This window comes from Lygodium microphyllum, chromosome 26, assembly GCF_053477565.2.
Source record: "Lygodium microphyllum isolate KBCC chromosome 26, Lygodium_microphyllum_v1.1.10, whole genome shotgun sequence".
NCBI lineage: Eukaryota > Viridiplantae > Streptophyta > Polypodiopsida > Schizaeales > Lygodiaceae > Lygodium > Lygodium microphyllum.
Genome location: NC_141160.1, coordinates 46,519,088 through 46,541,478, shown reverse-complemented (window position 1 = coordinate 46,541,478; position 22,391 = coordinate 46,519,088). Strand labels below are relative to the sequence as shown.

The following is a 22,391-nucleotide window of genomic DNA, read 5'->3' as shown; positions in this document are numbered from 1 at the left end:
AGCTTGACTGAAGATGAAGTTGAAAAATGAAGTCCTGAGCTGGATGTGAGCTGACCAGAGATGATCAAAGGTGAGAAGAGACTGGAGAGGCAATGCCATGCTCAGCTAAGCTCTAATACCATGTTAAAAGATGCAGGATCTAGAGCATGGCAAATGCTATGGTGGATGGAAGATGAAGATTAAGATCATGATGACATAGACAAAGACTTGACCTGTTACACAAGTGAATTAGGTTCTAAGATTGAGATTTGGACTCATAAACACAATCTTTTGTATAAGATTGACAATAACCAAGACACTAACTGAAATGGGAAAGCATCATGATATTGCATTCATCATATATGAAAGTGACAACCAAGTACATTGCTATATAAAGATGGGTAGGTGCCAGTCTTTCTCTCTACGCATATGGGATTTCTACAGCATGCATGTCCTCAGCCCATCTAATCTTACAAAGAGGCAACATGGATGTGATTGCAAATCTCAACATAAATAGAGCTATCTATGGGTTTTCATATGTGGATATGTATCGCTACGACATCCACCCCCATCGAACCTACACATCCCCCAAATGTGCCACACTTTGTAGCCACTCATATCAAACATCCATATGATCACTCAAACAAACATATACATAATCAATCCCTCACCAAGATCATATACCCAAATCAAGAGTAGCTTCAAAAAAGGCATAACAAGTCCAATCTCGCCCACCTCGATCATAAGGAACTAGTAATGCATGACATCCCTTTATCATATAGCCCTCCAAAACATAATCCATGAACTCAACAAGTCCTTCAAGATCAAAGGGTAAACCAAAATCAAGTTGTAACATCATGTATCCCTCAATTTCACCTGCAAAAACCCTTTTCTTTGGCATAGTAAAGAATTTGATCCTAGTCTCAAGAAATTGCAAAGGAGCACTCTCCCTAACATATATCTATTTATGTAGAGCTAGAACATGACTTGCAAATGCATCCTCGTTATCCTGCATGGTTGGAGCTCCCATCTGCATGTTCTAGTACTCTCCTAAAGCATCTATTTCTTGTGCATCTTCTAGTGTCATAGCATCATCCCTCATTCGCACAATAGCATCAACACACTCCATCATTACATCATCATTAGGCACATTTCCAATAACATCAATAGTAGACAACATATCCATATTATCAATCATAGCATTTTTAACAATCTCCTCTAGCACTGCATCAGTCAATGCATCTATGTCCTAAAAATCAACATGCATTTCAGAAAACATAGTGGCATTCTCAACCAGAACCTTTGCATCTTGGCAATCCTCTAGTACTACGTCTTTTTCTGCAATGATAGGTAGTACAACTGTAACTATAGCATCAACCTACATAATAGATACTATGGAAGCATCCTTGGACAAAATCTTTCTATCATTAGTAGTCTCTGGCTCTATGTCCAGATTTGCATTATCCTCCATCTCTTTTGCATCTAGTGGTGGAAGCTCAGACAATGTAATAAACAATTCACGATTCTACATACAAACCTTAGCTTTTTGGACATGGTTATTTTCCTCCCAAAATTTAAGAGCATGCTTGTATTCATCCCAGGTTGTACGTTATACATCTTGAACTTGTTCCTTGAACCTGCTTTTATTAATGCATTCAAAACATTCAATCTTGTAATCCTCTAGGATATCAAACTGCTACATTCTTTCATAAAAATCTCTAAGATAGTTAGACATTAGTTGAAGTGTCGATATCTTGCTATCCCTATACAAATCTTTCCACTTAGTTGCATGTACATAATCTTTTAACATCTATATTTGTTGCATAAGAAGGTACATGATAAAGTCCATGTTAGCTTCATTATCCCTATGTTCTCCCATCTTGTAACTTTTCACATGGTTGTTTTATGTTGGTTCACCAGAATTGTCAAAGGATTTTCGTGATAAGCCACAATCCATAGGGGATTAGAAAGAATAGACAAGATGGAAGGCAAGAGAACCAAAGGAAAAAAAACTATGTATATTACTCTACAAAAGGCTTTGAACACTATAGACACCCTCTTGAATTATGAGCACTCTTTTGATAGAAGCAAGAAACCTTATATCAAAGCCTTGAGGAGTATAATCCTATCCTGAATTTCCTACAACTTGATTTTGCTCTAACTTTTATATACGAACCCAAAATATGGTCATCACGGTACTTAAATAAACCAAAATAGGTTTGATTTGCAAGCCAACATGAGAAAAATATGAAAATCATCTCACAATAGTCAAAAAAGCCTCTCTTCGCTACTTTTCTTATCTTTTTGGGTCTAGATGCCTTGTGATAATTGAAAATAGACTTGAATTAACCCCGGTCATGGATATTTAGCATTGTCACTTGGCTTATATTTGGATGGATATGTGTTGTCCCTTTAATCATTCTAGCACTCCTTATCTATTGCTTTCTTGTAGATATTTCTTCTAAGGATTTGTCACGTCACTCGCAGTACATGCACACACTTCACATCTCAATTTTCTAGCATCCCACTAAGTTCTTGCATAACCATGTCTATTTAAATCTAACCTATGTAATTAAAGTAAACAGCTTGCAAAGAGTAACAACATTACATACAATGGAGCAACATAAAATTCCATGGAAATAGAGCTATCTATGGGTTTTCACAGGTGGATACATAATGCTATGACATTGCTGCTATGATAGATTAGAAGAAAGCAGAGAGAGTGCACATTTTGTGCATCACTTGGCTTGACATGTTTTTTAAATCTACCCATTTGTTGATACATCATTGATTTTTATCATGATCAAAATCATCAATTGGTATATTTATAATTTCAGAATTAAAATGATAGGTCAATGTATTTGATTTGAGTCTTAGTCAATACATAATGATCTATTTTTTTGCCTCACTTTACACTTCAATAGCACCTACTAGGCATTGCACACCTAGATTATACCACTACCTTACAATTGACACTTCTATGTGCAAGTAAATGGAGTATACATGTTTCTACAATCATATAATCATTATAGAATTTAATTTTACAATTTATTATAATCAAACAACATTTCCATTCAAATGATACTTGGCAAATTATATCTATGATTTGTTTTATATGGACTTGAAACCATGTTACATGGTGCCAATATTTATGTTTGATAAATTTTCCTTGACTTTTGAAGTGTGTTTTATTAGCATATCATATCATGCATTTCTCTTGTCTCTTAATGTAAATAATGTTTAGTCAATAGTACATCATGGCTATGACTATAATCTATGCTTTTTCTTTGTGTCGTGTAGTCTTAGTTAGTATACTCTAACTTTTTTTGCTAAATCAGATTGAAAATATTCCATTGTTGAGTGTGTGTTTAGAGAGAGAGAGAGAGAGAGAGAGAGAGAGAGAGAGAGAGAGAGAGATCCCACAAATTGATTGGTGATGCCAGGAGGTATATTCCACGGTGGATTCTGTGAGATTTTGCAGTGGATTCCGTAAAATTTTATTTATTGCCAGGGCTCATACACAAGGTGGATTCCTTGTGCAAAAAGTCGATGGGGACGCCTGTCCTTTTCGGGCATCTTGTTAATTTAATGTGCAAGTGGGTGATTCCATAGCAGGTGATTCCACAAAATACATATTTAAATTAATAGACGTTTATGAGTTTGGAGTGCGCACTCGTAATAAATTAAGGTTATGATTGAGTTCTAACCAATTTATTTATTTTGTAGCTGAAGACTGCTAGGTATTCACTTTTGTCGGTTTAATTTTATTATTTTCTAACAATTGTGAAAAATGATGTGTAGAGCAAGCAACGGTGGCATTGGGAAGCACTCGACAATAGCGTGTATTCAAGGTATTTAGAAGAAATTATCATTTTTGATGGGCGCACATCTTAAGCATGGCACCAATATTTATTTTGACGCACTTATTTATTGAAGCGCTTGACATTTATTTATTATTTTGTATGTGCATGGATGCACGATTTAAATATTTGTTATTGGACATTGTATTTGGGCACCGCCCGACTCTTTGGGCGCCCAATAGCTTTAATTCTTTAGTGGGACAAAAGCAAACACAAAAGCTAAAGCGTGCTAATTATAAATTGCACTATTTTTTTGAGCTTGGAGATCAATAATATATCAAATACATGCTTTGTGGAGCGCTCACATAAGGCATGGGGAGAGATTGTACCCAATTAGTCTTTTGCTTCATGTTGTGCAAGTCTTCTCTCTTGTTTTTGTGCAAAAGTAGAGTTCTTTTGTTCTTGGGGACCTTCCGGTGCTCACTACGTACGCATACAGTATCCAATCTGTGCGCCAGTGGTATCACAGCGAAGCTGAGATCGAGAGCTTCCAATCGCTTACCATCTCACGCGAAGGCGGAGCTCTTGGAATGATCGAGCTCTACAGTCAATCTCATGGCAATCTGTCAATATCAGCATGTTCCTGGCGGTGAAGAACCCCCTGTTGTGCTGTCACATCGCGAAGGACCACTTCCAGACGGCGGAGGACCACTTCCCAAGCTCCTTTGCAAGTCGTTTCATACTCAGAGAAGCAGATAGGAGATTATCATTAAGTTTAGTTTATAAGATTAATTAAGCTTTAAAAAAGCTTTATAAAGAAAAAGCTTAGCTCTCCATAATCTCACGAATCGTGGCGAAAGGACGCAGTGAAGGACGTCAACGTTGTTCAGAACATATCGACGTCCTAATTTTAAAAAAAAACGACTAGTTAAAGCTTAAAGCTTAAAGCTTATTAAGTTCCAACTCTACTAAGTCACAAAGGTCAAGATTCAACTCTCTTCCATAGCAGCAGTTCCCATCGGATTAAACACGAACTCATCTTCAACCTTCTGTAAGCCCCTGTTCACACCTATGGACTGCCAGAGCCAAATTCCAGCAAACAGTTTGCAACAGTAGCCTGCACGCACGATTTATCTTCTTGGAAGACGATCGTGACGTCAAATTTCGCATCCATAAAGAAGAAATACTACAAAAAGCCATTTTTTAAAAAAAGAAGAGAAATAAGCCTTGTAAACCCGACTTTGAGCTACACTCATCCCACTAACAAGATTTTGAGCGCGTGAGATCTTTTGGAATTTTGCAGGATATCTGAACAAACCATGGAAGATTTTATGGCTGAAGGTGACCTACCCGAACCAACGATGGAGCAAAAACTGGATTTGATTATGATGTAGCTTCAAGAGGAACGAAGAGCACGTCAAACCTTACAAGCTCAATTGGCCAATCTGCAACGATCTACTGTCGACCAAGATGGACCGCAATCTGAAGATCTTATATGACGTACAATTGATGCAACACTTGAAGCGCAATCTATTCGGAAAGAAACAAAGATAAGTAAAAGAAATTTCAAATTTTGTACTTTCAATGGGTCACGCAATGGAAAGGCTGTACTTGCTTTTATCAGTCAATTTGATGATTATTTTCATGAAGAACAGTATGCTGAGAAAGACAAAATTACCTATGGTGGACTGTTGTCCGCAAGAGCATTGATTGTCCTACTACTTGGGAGACTTTCCAAAAGAAATTTTTGCAAAATTTCCTTCCACCACAATTCCACGAAAAAGCAATCAAACAATGGGATCTTCTGCAAACAGAGGGATCATGAGCCTATTTCACAATATACAGAGCGTTTATGTCTGGCTTACTTGGACATTTTTATACGGGCAATAGAAGATGAAGAACATGAAGAAATGCCAGATTTCACGAAAAACGATGACGATATTGGTACTACTTCAGATACTTTACCAGGTATGCCAAATCCCCAAACTTTATTAACGATGAAATGTCTTGTGCAGAGTAAAGAAAAGATTGTTTTACATGATGATGGGAGCACACATGACTTTATTTCTGCAAAATTGGTGAAAGAATTGAATTTACATATTGTTTCTACACATTATCACATCAAGGCTGCATTCTTAGGCACTAGATACAATGGAACACAAGAAGTACATGACTTAGAAATTAAAATTGGCAATTATGTTGAATGTAGAAATTTCTTAGTTGTGCCTTTGCAATCTAGTGACATTATCTTAGGAATGCCTTGGCGTCATCAGTACAATCCTGATATAGATTATTCCACGCATTCAATGAAGATTCATTCTAATGGGAAACAAATCACATTGCATGGTATGCACACTTTCGATAATTTTCCATTGCTTAGTCATACTCAGGCTAAACGTGCATTACGAAAAGGTAGCAAATCCTATTTAATATGGGTGAATGAAATTGAAGCTAAAGAAAATCAGATGCATCCTAAGCACGCACAATTTCTTTCACAATTTCAAGATTGTTTTGCTGTTGACTTACCACCTGGCTTACCACCTATACATCCCGAAGATCACAAAATAGACCTAATTCCTAGATCACAACCACCATGTAAAGCACCATATAGACATAACCAAATCGAATAGAAAGAAATTCAAGCCCAAGTTGAAGAATTGTTAACTCGAGGACTCATTAGACCTAGTAGTTCTCCATTTGGTGCACCTATCTTATTAGTAAATAAGAAAAAAAATACCTATCGCATGTGCATTGATTATCGTGCCCTAAATAAAATCACTATTAAGAATAGATATCCGATTCCTAGGATAGATGATCTTATGGACGAGCTACAAGGGTCTGCAATATTTAGCAAAATAAATCTTAAATTTGGATACTATCAAGTAAGATTGGACACATCTGATATATTCAAAACTGCATTTAGAACACAATTTGGACACTACGAATTTATTTCTTGTTATGCCTTTTGGTTTAACTAATGCACCAGCCACATTTAGTCGTATGATGAATCGCATATTTTTGAAGCATCAACATTGTGTCATTGTTTTCTTTGATGACATATTGGTTTTCAGTAAGAATGAGGACGAGCATTATGAACATTTATCTTTGGTTTTCAAATTATTGAAAGAGAATCAATTATATGCTAATCTAGAAAAGAGTGAATTTTTCCAAACACAAATTGAATACCTAGGACATATTGTTTTATCTGAAGGTATTAAAGTTGACCCTAAAAAGATAAAAGCAATTTTGAAGTGGCCGATACCTAAAAATGTGCATGAATTACATTCTTTCTTAGGTCTTGCTAGCTTTTACGGAAAATTTCTCAGAAATTTTTCATTGCTTGCATTACCTTTGACAAAACTATTAAAGAAAGGCATTGTGTATCATTGGTCCGATAATCAATAAAAGTCCTTTGATTTATTGAAACATGCTTTAACTCATGCTCCTGTATTGCAATTACCTGACTTCAATAGACCATTTTTCCTAGTAGTCACTGATGCTAGTGGATCTGGAATAGGAGCAGTCCTTATGCAAGATTCTCATCCCATAGCCTACTCTAGCTGCAAACTTAAACCCTCTGAACTTAAGTATTCTACCTATGATAAGGAATTGCTAGCTATAGTACAAGCTTTACGTCAATGGAAACACTATTTAATGGGATCTGAATGCATGATCAAAACTAACTAACAAAGCATTAAACATCTCATTATGGGTTGCTACTTCAAAGTTTTCATCCACTCATACAATATCAACCCGGAAAAAAGAATGTTGTTGCCAATGCTTTAAGTAGAAGACCGACTATTCATAATATCTCTGTGATATCTTTTGACTCTCTTCTCCCTATGAAAGATACTTATGACCAAGACCCTAGTTTTCAAGCTGATTCGAATAAATTAGTTGCAAATAACTGGATTCCCATTGATTCATTGTCTTACATTGATGGATTTATGTTTTATGAAAAAAGATTATGTGTAACTGTTCCATTTCGATCATTTGTTTTGCATGAAATTCATTGTCCCCCATACCAAGGTCATAGAGGAATTATTTCTACTTTACGTACACTGATTGAAGATTTTTATTGGCCACACATGGAATCTGATGTATCTAACTTTGTATCTGAATGCTTAATTTACCAAAGAGTTAAAAGACACCATGGTAAACAATATGGTTGATTAATGCCTTTACCAATTCTAGAATGACCATGGGAACAGATCTCAGTGGATTTTATCACTCGTTTGCCTAACACTAAAGCTAAGCATGACATGATTTGGACTATTGTTGATAGGTTTAGCAAACAAGCATATTTCATTCCATGCAAGAAAACGTTAACTGCATCTCAAGCTGCTCAATTGTTCTTGAAAACTGTTTTCACTAATCATGGTTTGCCAAAAGTTATTATTTCTGACCGTGATTCTAGATTCTGCAATAATTTTGGATTACTTTGTTTGCTAATTTAGGAAAAAATATTGATTTTTCATCTATATTTCATCTTGAAACAAATGGGCAAACAGAAGCTACTAACAGTACCATTTTAGATCTTTTGAGTGCATACACAATTTCAAAACCACAAACATGGGATGCATATTTACATTTACTTCAGTTTGCATACAATAACACACCACATACAACTACACAGAGAGCACCATTTGAAATTATTTATGGATATAGATTATCTACACCTATTATATCATTGTCAAACAAAGTTCAAGCTACTGATGATATTGCTAACATGCATGCTACTATTTTTTATGAAGTTAAAGATATGATTGCCAAAGCCCAAGAATCATATACAAAACAAGCCAATAAGAAAAGAAAAGCTATGAGTTTCAAAGTTGATGATTATGTTTGGTTACATATTGAAAAGCAAAGATTACAAGTTGATAAACACCCTGTTGTAAAGTTAACCCCTAGATTTTATGGACCTTTCAAGATCATTCACAAAATCAATGACAATGCATTTAAACTAGAATTACCACAACACTGGAAAATCCACAACACTTTTCATATCAGTAGAAACTGAAATCCTTGAGCATGAAATTATTCTAGATACTGACTTTATGACCATTAGAACTAGCCGTAGATATTCTAGATATCTGGTTAAGTTTAAGAATCATCATGTTGAATGTATTCAAGTTATTTAGAATAAATTATCATTTTTTATGGGCGCGCATCTTAGGCGTGGTGCCAATGTTTATTTTGACGTGCTTATTTATTGAAGCGCTTGGCATTTATTTATTATTCTGTATGCGCATGGGCGCATGATTTAAATATTTGTTACTGGACATTGTATTTGGGCACCGTCCGACTCTTTGGGTGCCCAATAGCTTTAATTCTTTAGTGGGACAAAAGCAAACACAAAAGCTAAAGCGTGCTAATTGTAAATTGGGCTATTTTTTTGAGCTTGGAGATCAATAATATATCAAATACATGCTTTGTGGAGCGCTCACACAAGGGATGGGGGGAGATTGTACCCAATTAGTCTTTTGCTTCATGTCATGCAAGTCTTCTCTCTTGTTTCTTGTGCAAAAGTAGATTTCTTTTGTTCTTGGGGACCTTCTGACACTCACTACACGCACATACAACATCTGATCTGTGCACCAATTGGAGAGATAGAGATCGAGAGATGGTGGAGACATACGAAAGGAGAGAAAGTTTGCATGCATATCACGTGGTAGACACTTGGGACATTAGTACCAACTAGGATATGAAGTGCCCTAACTATGACTAACATGGTTCCAAGCACTGATAAAATCTAGGTGTAAAGTGCCCTAACTATTATTAACACCAGTTCTTTGAACCTTAGTCAATAGCACTAGAAAAATATTGGATGTAGCACCAGGAGAATCTAGGCATGAAGTGCCTAGTTGTGTATGAGCAATACACATACACATATATGAGTGTTGCATCACAATCTTGATGATGTCTTCCATTATCTAATCGTAATGGGGATGCTATGTTGTAGGGATTTAGTTTTATGGAAAAGTCATTTGATAGAGAGAAAAGAGTGGTGTGGTAATGATGAGGATGGAGAACCAATGGTTTCTCAATTTGCATCATCGTTATTATTATCACCAACATCCTTGGTACTATTTAACTTCTCCCTTGACATTCTGGGATTGTAGTATCCTACTACATGGAGATGTTGAGAAACACAGATCTAGAGCTAGATCGACTATGGTGGATGCAAGTCAAGCACACGATACATTGTCCAAAAGAGGAGTTGTAACTCAAGTGAATTAGGTTCCAAGATAGATTAGTTTGGACTCATAAACACAGTCTTGAGTGACTCAAACTGAGAGTACCATTCTATTGAAATGAGTGTCAAGTACATGCCTTTATAGCTTTTTGGATAGTACCACTTTTCCTCTCTGTGATTATGGCATTTAGGACCTCTCTTTCTAGAGCATACATCTTTGTCTATCTCTCATACAAAGCCTCTTATAGGCAGCCTCTTTTAGGCATACATGCAGCCTCTATGGGCGTACATGCAAGCATTATTTGCTATTCTCAACACCCCCCCTCAAATGATGAGTCCCTACAATTGATGGATTTTTCCCCCCCTACATGATAACATGGCCCAGAAGACTAGCTCATAGGCAGCCTAGTCAAGTTAAAGCTTGAGACTTTACATCTTTGGCAAGGGTTTTTACATCCACTATGGGAATTTATTTGTTGTTAGCATAGCAGAAAGCATATTCTTTGTGCTTCTTTGGCACTCTTCGAACCTCTTCTTTGTCTTCATGCCCTTTTCTTTGTGCTCCAATCTTCTTAGTGAATTCGAGATGGATACAAATAGGTACATTCCCTTGGCTTGTTAGACATTTCTTAGCATACATGAGTTGAATTGGTACATAGATCATAGGATTTTAGATTTTATAGGCATTGCAGTGCTTTAGGCATACAAGGTTGACACTTTTTGTTTTTTTTTTTTTGGGAACAAAATGGATAGATTTCTTTTATTGAGACAAAACTCTATCCCTATGGCAAATACATAATTTTGAGTGCTTAAAGCTTCAATTTATGGTAGCATACAAGAGTCAACCTTAAATCTGGTACCATTTTGACTACCCAACTTTAGCATTGAATAAATGTCCCGCATGAGGTTCCCTTCATACCTTCTCAAGGGCAGACCACACAATGTTGATAAATTCAGGCTACAAAGAGGCACCACCTACTAGAAATCCATCAACATTAGGTTTCACAGCAAGCTCCTTACAGTTGCCCCCATTTACAGAACCTCCATAAATTATTCTTACAGATGCAACAACTTTAGGGCTAACATGTGCTGCAAGCCACTTTCGAAGATCTACATGGACCTCTTGGGCTTGTAATGGAGTGACAACTTTGCCAGTGCCAATAGTCCACAGAGGTTCATAAGCAAGGGCAACATTACTCCAATCATGAACCTTTGCTGCAATGGCTTTAGTTTGTTCTAAAACAATAGCCATAGTTTCCCCAGATTCTCGTTGTTCCAAAGTCTCACCAATGCATGCAATAACTTTCAGCCGTGGACTCAATGCATAGGCAACTTTCTCGACCACAGATTTGTTGGACTCTTTCAAGAGTGACCTCCTTCCTGAGTGACCAAGTATGACCCAAGGGATGCCTAGGTTCACTAACATCTCAACACTTACTTCTCTCTTGTATAAGCACCACCTTTGTTAACCCAACAATTTTGAGTAGCAACAACAAAATCATGATGCAAAGAGCTTTTCACTTGAGGCAGAAAAACGAAGGGAGGACTGATCAGCACCTCCTCTTTATCTTGTGAAGGAAATTCTACTTCATTAAGAACATCAATGATCTTCTTTACCTCATCAACAGTTCCATTGCATTTCCAGTTGCCTCCGACAAAGAACTTGCAGCTCATGATGGCAAGCAAGCAGCCTTCTCTGATGGATTTCTCTCTGTCGTGCAGGCGAAGCTAAGGTTTCATCAGACAGGAAAATGTCCTTTGCTACTGTGGTTGCATCCTCAAAGGCACACTAATCCTTGTCTCCAAAGAACAATGAAGATAACCTCTCATATAAGCCCTCTGTGCCTCGACTAGGATCTCCATGAAGGTTGGTTTTCTGATAGAAATTGAGTTGTTGTTGCGTCCCAAAGGCACCGATTCTTTCTCTCCATAGAAGAGAGAAGAGGACCTGCCCTACCAACATAGGCCCTCCCCCTCATCCTGTTTCAATGTTTCTTGCCTTGGAGCTTCTCTATAACATGTAGACAGCATTGTCGACTTTTCTTTTCCTTACAACACTTAGCCCACACAATAGATCTTCTCATGTAGCTTCCAGATTGCATCCATGAAGTGTTGTAGATTTCATCCAAGAAGTAGATGATTTGCTGGCTTGAGTAGAGATGAGAGTGAGAGAGGTAAAGTTTGGGAAGTATGCCCACTAGCTACCTAGCTCAGCCATGGCTCTGATACCATGTTGAGAAACATAGATCTAGAGCTAGATCGGCTACGGTGGATGCAAGTCACAAGTCAAACACATGATACATTGTCAGAATGAGGAGTTGTAACTCAAGTGAATTAGGTTCCAAGATAGATTAGCTTGGACTCATAAACACAGTCTTGACTAACTCAAACTGAGAGTACCATTCTATTGAAATGAGTTTCAAGTGCATGCCTTTATAGCTTCTTGGATAGTACCACTTTTCCTCTTTGTGCTTATGGGATTTAGGACCTCTCTTTCTAGACCATACATCTTTGTCTATCTCTCATACAAAGCCTCTTATAGGCAGCCTCTTTTAGGCATACATCTAGCCTCTACGGGCGTACATGCAAGCATCATTTGCTATTCTCAACAACAGGAGACACCTATGAGGTTTGGAAATGATGGCGGATATGATATATCAAACCTTCATACTCTAATATGTTTGCAATTCAAAGTTCATAGTATTTGCACCTTAAGGAAATAATTGTAAGTATCCTTAAATGGCACGAAGCAAGAAGGTTGGTAGTAGGGTAAAAAATGATTGACCCCCATGATTGTTGAGATATCGAGCTCCACTCGTGATACGCCAGGGTGACCGTTGTATATTTATGTCACCGACTTGTCAGTTGCATCTACTCTAGTTCGTGGCTCAGTTAGTATGCCACCTTAGTTAGTTGAGTTTGGTTTGAGACCCATATATAGGGTTCTTCTATTTCTTTGTACTTGAGTTCTTTTGGCTTACACAACTAAGAAGAGGAAAACTGTTTTCAGCCTCCACCCTTGTGTGTCTTCCCCCATTGTGCAAGCAAGAAAGCTTCAAGCGAGACTCCTTCCTTCTCTCCCACAATCTTGACATGGTATCAGAGCCTTGTTCGTGGTAAGGAGCTCAAGAAAGCAAGCCAAGCTCGCGGTGGTCTGGTAAGAGGAGCAGTGTTGCTTTCATTTCCTGTTTTGAGAGCAGATCTCTGCAGGTAGCACAGCCGGAAATTGCAGGAGTGCATTGTCTCAGGTTGAGACGCCCTTCGCGGTGAAGCAAGAGGGCAGTATATGCTGCGGGCGAGGGCTTTAGCCCTCGGCGACCTTGTTTTTTTTATTTGAGGCCATTTCGGGGCCTGTTTTGCAGACGGAAGTTTTCTGCACGCACTCAGGAAAAGGCTCAGTTTTATGCTGTGCAGCCACTGTTCTACAGGTCGGTGAAAAGTTACTGTAGAAATTGCATCGTATGCTTGTGCGCAGAGACATTGGGAGTTTCAGAATCATCCGTGGTTCCTGTTTATGCAAAATCGTCACTAGGAAGTGACTGTGTGGTCAAATACCACTTTCGCCAGTTTTGCAGATTTGCCCTTGTGAGGGTGAAGCTGTGTTTTTTGCAGTGACAGAATTTCTTGCAGTATTCTGTAATGGCGTCTGATTCTCTTTCACAGATTGTCACTGAAAAGCTTGACAAGAACAACTTCCAGGCATGGAAGTTTAGAATGACGAATTTCCTTATGGGAAAAGGATATTGGGAATTTGTTGCAGGAAATGAAGAAGAACCAGTTCTTCCTGATGTTCCCAATCAACAACAAATGCAGGCATTTAAAACATGGCATGAGAGAGCCAGGAAAGTTATGTATTGGCTGTCTATCAGTATTTCAGACTCTATGATTGTGCATATTCAGGATGCAAGTACGCCAAAGGAGGCATGGGATACTTTGTCAAAAATGTATAGCACAAATACGCAAGCCAGGAAAATGCAGCTCAAGCAAGAGTTGCATAATGTGCAAAGAGAAAGTATGAGCATCAACGACTACCACATGAAGGTGAAGAAGATTGCAGATGCACTTGCTTCCATTGGGTCGCCAGTGGAAGATGATGATTTAGTTTCCGTGACCTTGAATGGTCTAGGAAAGGATTATGCACAGTTTCGGACATCCATTTCAGTTCGTGAAAGATTTCCTGATTTTGAGGAGTTGATTGCTCTTCTAATTTCTGAGGAACAGAGAAATGGTGGTGCATCTTCTTCAGGAGGAACTTCAAAAGAAGCTGTCTTCTACTCAAATGCTGGAAGAGGTAGAGGCAGAGGTAGAGGAGGCCGATTTGGAGGCCGTGGCAGAAATCAGAATATGCAGCAAACTCAAGAAAACCAGTCCTATGGAGGAGGACGTGGTAACTCTAGAGGCAGGGGGAGCCAAAGAGGTCGTGGTGGATGGCAAAGAGGCCAAAATGCAAACAGTAATGTTGAATGCTACTACTGTGGTAAAATGGGTCATATGGCTAAAGACTGCTATAAAAAGCAGAATGACATCATGAATGGAAAACTGCAACAAGGGAATTATGCATCTTCTAGTAGACAGGGTGATGACAGAAATGAGCATTTGTTCATGGTGCAGCACATGAACAATTCTATGACAAGTGCAGAAGAAAGCAATGATGTATGGTATGTTGACTCAGGTGCATCAAACCACATGACAGGTCATGCAGAATGGATGGAGGATGCAAGGAAAATGGAAAAACCAGGATTTGTGGAGACTGGTGATGATACTGCACATCCTATTGTGCAGATTGGAAAAATTCCCTTGTCTATGCAGGGAGGGAAAAAGAAATACCTGTCCGATGTATTTCATGTCCCGAATATCACCAAGAATCTGGTTTCAGTTGGTCAAATGGTTGAACAGGGCTTGCAGGTCAGATTTAATCCTCATGGATGCTTTGTTGAGGATATGAAAAATAAAGGTCGCTTGATAGCAAAAGGAAAGAAGAAGGGCAGAATGTTTACATTGGATGCAGACATGTCTGAATTGAGTGCAGCAATGTTTGCACATGGGACCGGTGTAGTTGCAGATATTGATATCTGGCATAAACGCATTGGTCATGTTAATGTACAGCGACTTAAATCAATGCAGGCCCAAAATATTGTTGCAGGATTGCCCAAATTCAAGGTTGCAGAAATGCATAAGGTATGTGAAGCCTGTCAGTTTGGAAAACAGGCAAGGAAACCATTTCCTAGACATGTTCAAGAGAGTGAGAAGCCATTGGAATTAATTCACTCTGATGTGTGGACAACTAAAGCTGCATCTCTTGGAGGCTGTCATTATTTTGTCAGTTTTATTGATGAGTATAGCAGAAAAGTTTGGGTGTATTTTATGAAAAAGAAAAGTGAAGTTTTTGGGCATTTCAAAACTCTTAAAGCTATGGTTGAAAAAGAAACAGGCCTGCAGATAAAATGCCTAAGGTCAGATGGAGGGGGAGAGTACCTCTCAAATGAGTTTGCAAGGTTCCTGCAGGAGCATGGCATAAAGCAGCAATATTCATGTAGTTATACCCCACAACAAAATGGAATTGCAGAAAGAAAAAACAGACATATTGGAGAGGTGTCTCGTGCCATGCTCAATGAAAAAGACCTGCCAGATTTTTATTGGGCTGAAGCAGTTGCTACAGCAGTCTACATAATGAACAGGACTCCCACTGCAGCAATACATGGAATGACTCCAGAGGAGAGGTATACTGGTAGGAAACCAGATATTTCTCATCTGAAAATTTTTGGTTGCATTGCCTATGTACATGTGCCAGATGAGCTGAGATCCAAGTTGGATCCAAAAGCTGAGAAGTGCATCTTTATTGGTTACTCTCTGCAGCAAAAAGGGTATAGATGCTATAACCCTTCTACTCGTAAGTTTACAGTGAGCAGAGATGTTGTTTTTGATGAGATGAGTAGCTGGTATAAACCAGTAAATGTGATTGATGATGTAGATGCACAAAATGGTAATGCTGCACAGAATTCACAGCAGCAGTCACAAAATATTAGTGGACCTGGAGCGTCCTCTAGCAGTGGTTCACATTCTTCGCCATGGACAGGCAGATTGAGATCAGGAGAATCTTCTCAAAGCAATGCAGATAGTGGTATGCAGGTATCACGAAAAGGAAAAGAGAAGGTTGATCAGCCCATGTTTGATGTGAATGCAGGTCACTCTTATGTGGATGGGGAATCCAGTGGCTCAGAGCAGAGCATTGATGATGAGTTGGGTATTCCTTCTATTGTTACACCTGGAGTAAGGAAGACCAGGGATGTTTTGAGAGCACCTGGGAGTGAACCTACTTTGCGCAGGTCTACGAGAGCTAGGTATCCTGTGGATAGGCTGAAATATGATGGATTTACAGCCATTCACTATGCATATATGGTCAAAGTGATACAGGAACCAGAACCCACATCTTTTGAGCAAGCCATGGGAAAAGAAAGATGGGAGAAAGCCATGAATGAAGAAATGGATGCCTTGGAAGCAAATGCTACATGGGAGTTAGTACCTTTGCCTAAAGGTAAGAATGCAATTGGCTGTAAGTGGGTTTATAAGGTGAAGCACAATGCTGATGGTTCTGTGAACAGATACAAGGCAAGATTAGTAGTCAAGGGGTATGCACAAACATATGGCATTGACTATGAAGAAACATTTAGTCCGGTTGCAAGGATGGCAACCGTAAGAGCAGTCATTGCTATGGCTGCATCAAAAGGATGGTCTTTACATCAGATGGATGTAAAGAATGCCTTCTTGCATGGTGATTTGCAAGAAGAGGTCTATATGGAGCAGCCACCAGGTTATGTGCATGCTGTTCATCCTGAGTTTGTTTGCAGGTTGAAGAAAGCCTTGTATGGCTTGAAGCAAGCACCTAGAGCATGGTCTGACAAGATAGGACAGTATCTTGTCACTATTGGCTTTCAAATTTCCAAGGCAGATTTCTCACTTTATGTGAGAAAAACAGAGAAAGGTATTATGCTGCTTGTCATTTATGTTGATGATTTGATTATGACAGGTGACAGTGATGAAGATATCCTTCATGTGAAAATGCTATTGAAGCAGAAGTTTGAGATGAAGGATTTGGGAGAGCTGCGTTATTTCTTGGGCATTGAGGTGATTAGATCACCAAGTGGGATACAGCTCTTGCAGAGGCAGTATGGATTGGACATGCTGTCCAAATATGGGATGACAGGCTGTAAGCCTATTTCAGTTCCTTTGGAGCAGAATGTGAAGCTGAGCACAGATGCAGGTGAGCTTCTGGAAGACCCTACTATGTACAGACGCATAGTAGGAAGCTTGATTTATATGACTATTACCAGGCCAGATTTGAGCTATGCTGTTGGATTGGTAAGTCAGTTTATGCAGGCTCCAAGGAAACCGCATTTGGATGCGGCTAGACGCATACTCAGGTATGTGAAGTCCACATTGCAGTATGGACTATTTTATGAGACTGGGGTTCAGATACAGTTGCATGGATACACTGATGCTGATTGGGCTGGTAGTATTTCTGATAGACGATCTACCAGTGGATATGTATTCTCTTTTGGGAGTGCTGCAGTCACTTGGAGCAGCAAGAAACAGCCTACAGTTGCCTTGTCGAGCACAGAGGCTGAGTACAGGGGTGCAGCAATGGCTGCATGTGAGGTAGCTTGGTTGCATAAGCTACTTTATGATATGCATCAGTCTACAGATGGGCCAGTTGTCATTTATTGTGACAACATGAGTAGTATACACTTGGCAAATAACCCAGTCTATCATGCTAGAACAAAGCACATTGAGGTGCATTATCACTATGTGCGAGAGAGGGTTTTACTAGGTCTTATTGATCTAGTTTATGTCAGCACAGAGGATCAGGTAGCTGACATATTCACGAAGGCATTGGGCGCAGAGAAGCTGCGCAAGTTCAGAGACCTGCTTGGTGTGCAGGAATTGGGATTGAGCTCGAGGGGGAGTGTTGAGATATCGAGCTCCACTCGTGATACGCCAGGGTGACCGTTGTATATTTATGTCACCGACTTGTCAGTTGCATCTACTCTAGTTCGTGGCTCAGTTAGTATGCCACCTTAGTTAGTTGAGTTTGGTTTGAGACCCATATATAGGGTTCTTCTATTTCTTTGTACTTGAGTTCTTTTGGCTTACACAACTAAGAAGAGGAAAACTGTTTTCAGCCTCCACCCTTGTGTGTCTTCCCCCATTGTGCAAGCAAGAAAGCTTCAAGCGAGACTCCTTCCTTCTCTCCCACAATCTTGACAATGATTTCTTGATTGTAAATACATGGGCACCTATTTTGATAATCCAAGACAAGATAGTAGAAAATGGGGTGAAATGTTGTAGAAAAACCTTATTTGTTGTATTTTGGGGCCAAAGATATGACAAAAATGTAAGATTTTTAAATATGTAGGGGCTATATTTTGAGTATTCAAGCTTTAAAAACTAGTCCCAACACCCAAAACATCTCCAAAAAATAGCCATTGGGCTAAAGTTTGCCCTAATTTTTTCCTTGGTTAGTAGGTAGAAAACAAATAGAAATGGTAGGAGAGAGTCTTTTAGATCCAACAATGTGGGTCAAGGAATACTTGTCTAACCTTAATGGCCATTTTCATTCCCACATGTCCATTGATGGGTGTCTAGGGTGACCACAATATTAGTAGGGGGAGGTTAATACCGTTGTTGTTCCCATTGGACCTTGCATGACTTAGCTCTTAGTCTCTTAGAGCTAGGCCATGCCCAAGTAAAGTCTAGCTATACAAGTCCATGGAGTGGAGGTTACAGCATGTGTGAACAACATATTTTAACTATTGCAACTTGTGTATCAGCACTTTGAGAGTCGATGGAGTACCACATGAACATGTTACACGTGCAGCTCAAGATCATTCTTTTCCCATATTTTTTCTCCTTTTTCTAAAATAAATGTATTTTTAAATATTCTCCCTCCCATAAAAAGTATTCTTATTTAGGCTTTTTCCAAATTGAACAATGTGTTTATTGACATTGTTTCGAATTGAATGCGAATTCAATCTTTACTATATATTAACGAGAGGTCGGGGGCAGCTGCCACGTGGCAGCCCCCAGCGTCCCCACGAAGATTGCGGGGGCAGGTGCCACGATAGCACCTGCCCGCCTCGAGCTGCACACCGCGTGCATCGCCTCGACCTGCCCACCTCGACCTACGCCTCGACCTGCTCCTGCCTCGATCATCGACCTGCCCCCGCTGCCCTCCTCGAGCCGCAACCCTCCTCCTCTATATAAGAAGCTTCACGGCTCTACCCAAGGAGGCCTAAACGCTATCTATATCGATTGTCCGTTGGAGGATGCGAAGCCACCGTTGGAGCTCTTGCGGGGGGTGTCGGCGCATGAGGAGAGGAGGAAGGAGAGGCCGAGCGCGAAGGAGCTGAAGAGGGGGCTGGGGATCGTGTATGGGTTCTCGCTGAGCCTGAAACAATGGGGGTGCTTCGAGGTGGAGGGGCTGAAGGAGATAGCCTTCAATGACAGAGCGTACGATCAGCTGTTGGTGATGCGGAACAGGAAGCAAAAGTAGATGCTGAGGGGGGCTGGTGTGGACGTATTTGTCGGCGGGCGGAGGATGAGCACAAGACAGTGGACGTGATAGCGAACAAGGGGGAGGGATGCATCGTGCTGTGCTACGGGCCGTCGGGGACGGGGAAGATGCTGACAGCGGAGACGCTGGCGGAGAGCCTGCATCGGCCGTTGTGGGCCATCCGAGAGCCTTCGAGCTGGGAGGCGAGGCGGGGCAGCTGGAGACGAGCCTGCGGCACGTGCTGAACACGACGCTGAGGCAGACGGCTATCTGGAGCGGCGCAGTGACGGCGTGGATGTGCGGCTCAACCTGATGACGGGCGTGTTCCTGTGCCTGCTGGAGTACTTTGGGGGGATGCTCTTTCTCACCACCAATCGCGTGCGCGCCTTCGACGGCGCCTTCCTGTCGCGCATCTCGCTGTGCATCCGCTACCCGGACCTCGACGACCCGGAGCGCCTCCTCATCTGGCGCTCTCTCCTGGCCCGCGCCAGCCAGCCTGACCAGGCCGCCCCGCCCAACCTGGTGGCCCACGGCCACCCCCTCAATGGCCGAGAGATCCGCAACATCATGGCCCTGGCACAAACGTGGGCCCTCAGCCGCAAGCAGTCGCTCTCCCTCGCCGACGTTCACGACACCCTAGACCTGGTCGTCGCTGGCTCCAAAGAGCTCCTCCAGGACCCCCTCAGCTTTTAACCCCACCGTCACTCGCATTTTCCATGCAACCCCAACAAAGAGTGCGCTCTTTTTCTACACGAGATAGAGAGAAAAGCAGAGAGAGAATTTTCTTAAAATAAAGTCTTCTTTTTCGAAAAGCCGGGCTGAGGCTAGGCGCGGAGCGCCTAGTATGAATAGAGAGGGGGTTGTTGCTTTTCTTTACATAGCTCTCTCTTTATAAAAAAAAACGTAATGGGTACATAGTTGGCTCACTTTTTTTTGTAATTCGGTGGCTACCCTAGTGGTAAGCTACTTACTTTATTAACCCATTGACCCGATGTCGTGCATCTATGTGCACACAATGTAAAAAACTCTAGAGTGGGGCTTTCTTATTGATCTAGAGAGCAAATGCCATATTGGTCATTAATGTCAGTGTTCTTAGTGTGGATAGTTCAAAAATATTAGATTTTTGGACAAGTTTAGCCATTTTTTGATATTTTAGATATTATATCTTATAAAAATCCAAAAAAATATAGACAACTTCTAGAATAGGATGACATGTAAAAGAAAGCAGATATCTTTCAGCCATTTTGGGAGGATTTTATGTAAAAAGAAGTATTGGTGAAATCACGCGACATGCGATCACAGTTTTCAATCAGTAAACAACACTCCAAACTAGGAGATGAAGAAGGACTGATCTGGCAAAATTATGGACAGGTGTCCTGCTATTTTACCCCCCTTTTGAAGCCAATGGAAGCATTAGATTGGCGGTTTGAGCAGCATAGAGGAAGGTATTGTTTTATGCATGTTTTTGTTTACAAGAGATTTATCTTTTCATAATGTAGAAATAAATTGATATGCTTCACCTCTATGAGTACTCTTCTACATCTTCTATTTCTTTGAGTCCCTTCTCTTCTGTCTACTCCTCTCCTTGAATCTCCCTTTACCCTGCTGTCTCTTACCCCCATGATAGACTTTCGATCCCAAATGCTCCACCGACAGTGATATCGTGCCACTACGCAGTCATAGAATGAAAAACTCTACAATGTGGCTTTCTTACTGATCTAGAGAGCGGATGCCATATTAGTCATTAATGTCAGTGTCCTAGCATGGATTTTCCAAAAATACTAGATTTTTGGACAAGTTTAACCAATTTTTGATATTTTAGATATTATATCTTGTAAAAATCCAAAAACTATAGACAACTTCTAGAATAGGATGACATGTAAAAGAAAGCATGTAGCTTTCAGCCATTTTGGGAGGATTTTATGTAAAAAAGAAGGATTGGTGAAATCATGCAACGCGCGATTCAGGCAATGAATAAACCCGAACTGGGAGATGAAGGAGTGATTTGGCAAAATTCTAGTCAGGTGTCCTAGTATCATTACCCCCCTTTCAGAGCCAATGGAAGCATCAAATTGGCGGTTTGAGAGCATAGAGGAAGATATTGTTTTATGCATGTTTTTGTCTACAAGAGATTTATCTTCTCATAATGTAGAAATAGATTGATAGGCTTAACCCCTATGAGTATTCTTCTACATCTTCTATTTCTTTGAGCCCCTTCTCTTCCATCTACTCCTCTCCCTGAATCTCCCTTCACCCTACTATCTCTTACACCCACGATAGACTTTCGACCCCAAATGCTTCGACACCAAGTTCAAATATATATATATATATATATATATATATATATATATATATATATATATATATATATATATATATATATATCTCTCTCTCTCTCTCTCTCTCTCTCTCATTGGATGACTATGTACAACAAACCTTCATAGCAAGGACCAAACTTGGAGTATGTTGATGGCATCACCTCAAGGCTACCTCAACCTCACACTAGCCTTCCCACCATCCAGCTTGAGGCTACCACACACTCCTACTGGCCACATGTCCATGAGTGGAAGGGTTCAATCTTGGAGTATGTCGATGGCATCACCTCAAGGCTACCTCAACCTCCCATTAGCCTTCCCACCCTCTAGCTTGAGGCTCCCACACACTCCTCCTAGTCACATGTCAATGAGTAGAAGGATCCAATATATGAATTTTGGAAGTAGGGACCAATATATGAATTCACCTCCATGTGTCACGACTGGAAGGCACACGTGGAAGGGCAAGGGGAGTAAAACAAATGTTATGGATGAGGATGCCATGATTCATGAATTAACAAAAAGCAGGTTAACCACGTTTTGGCTTCAAAGGT

General features: G+C 40.1%; 2 pseudogenes; one reads left to right on the top strand and one right to left on the bottom strand.

The window, feature by feature from the left end:
* Nucleotides 1-1,018: 1,018 nt before the first annotated feature.
* On the bottom strand, nucleotides 1,019-11,649 carry LOC148013228 (triosephosphate isomerase, cytosolic pseudogene; annotated as a pseudogene).
* A 7,061-nt stretch (nucleotides 11,650-18,710) lies between these two features.
* Nucleotides 18,711-20,218, top strand: LOC148013227 (uncharacterized; annotated as a pseudogene).
* Nucleotides 20,219-22,391: the final 2,173 nt, after the last annotated feature.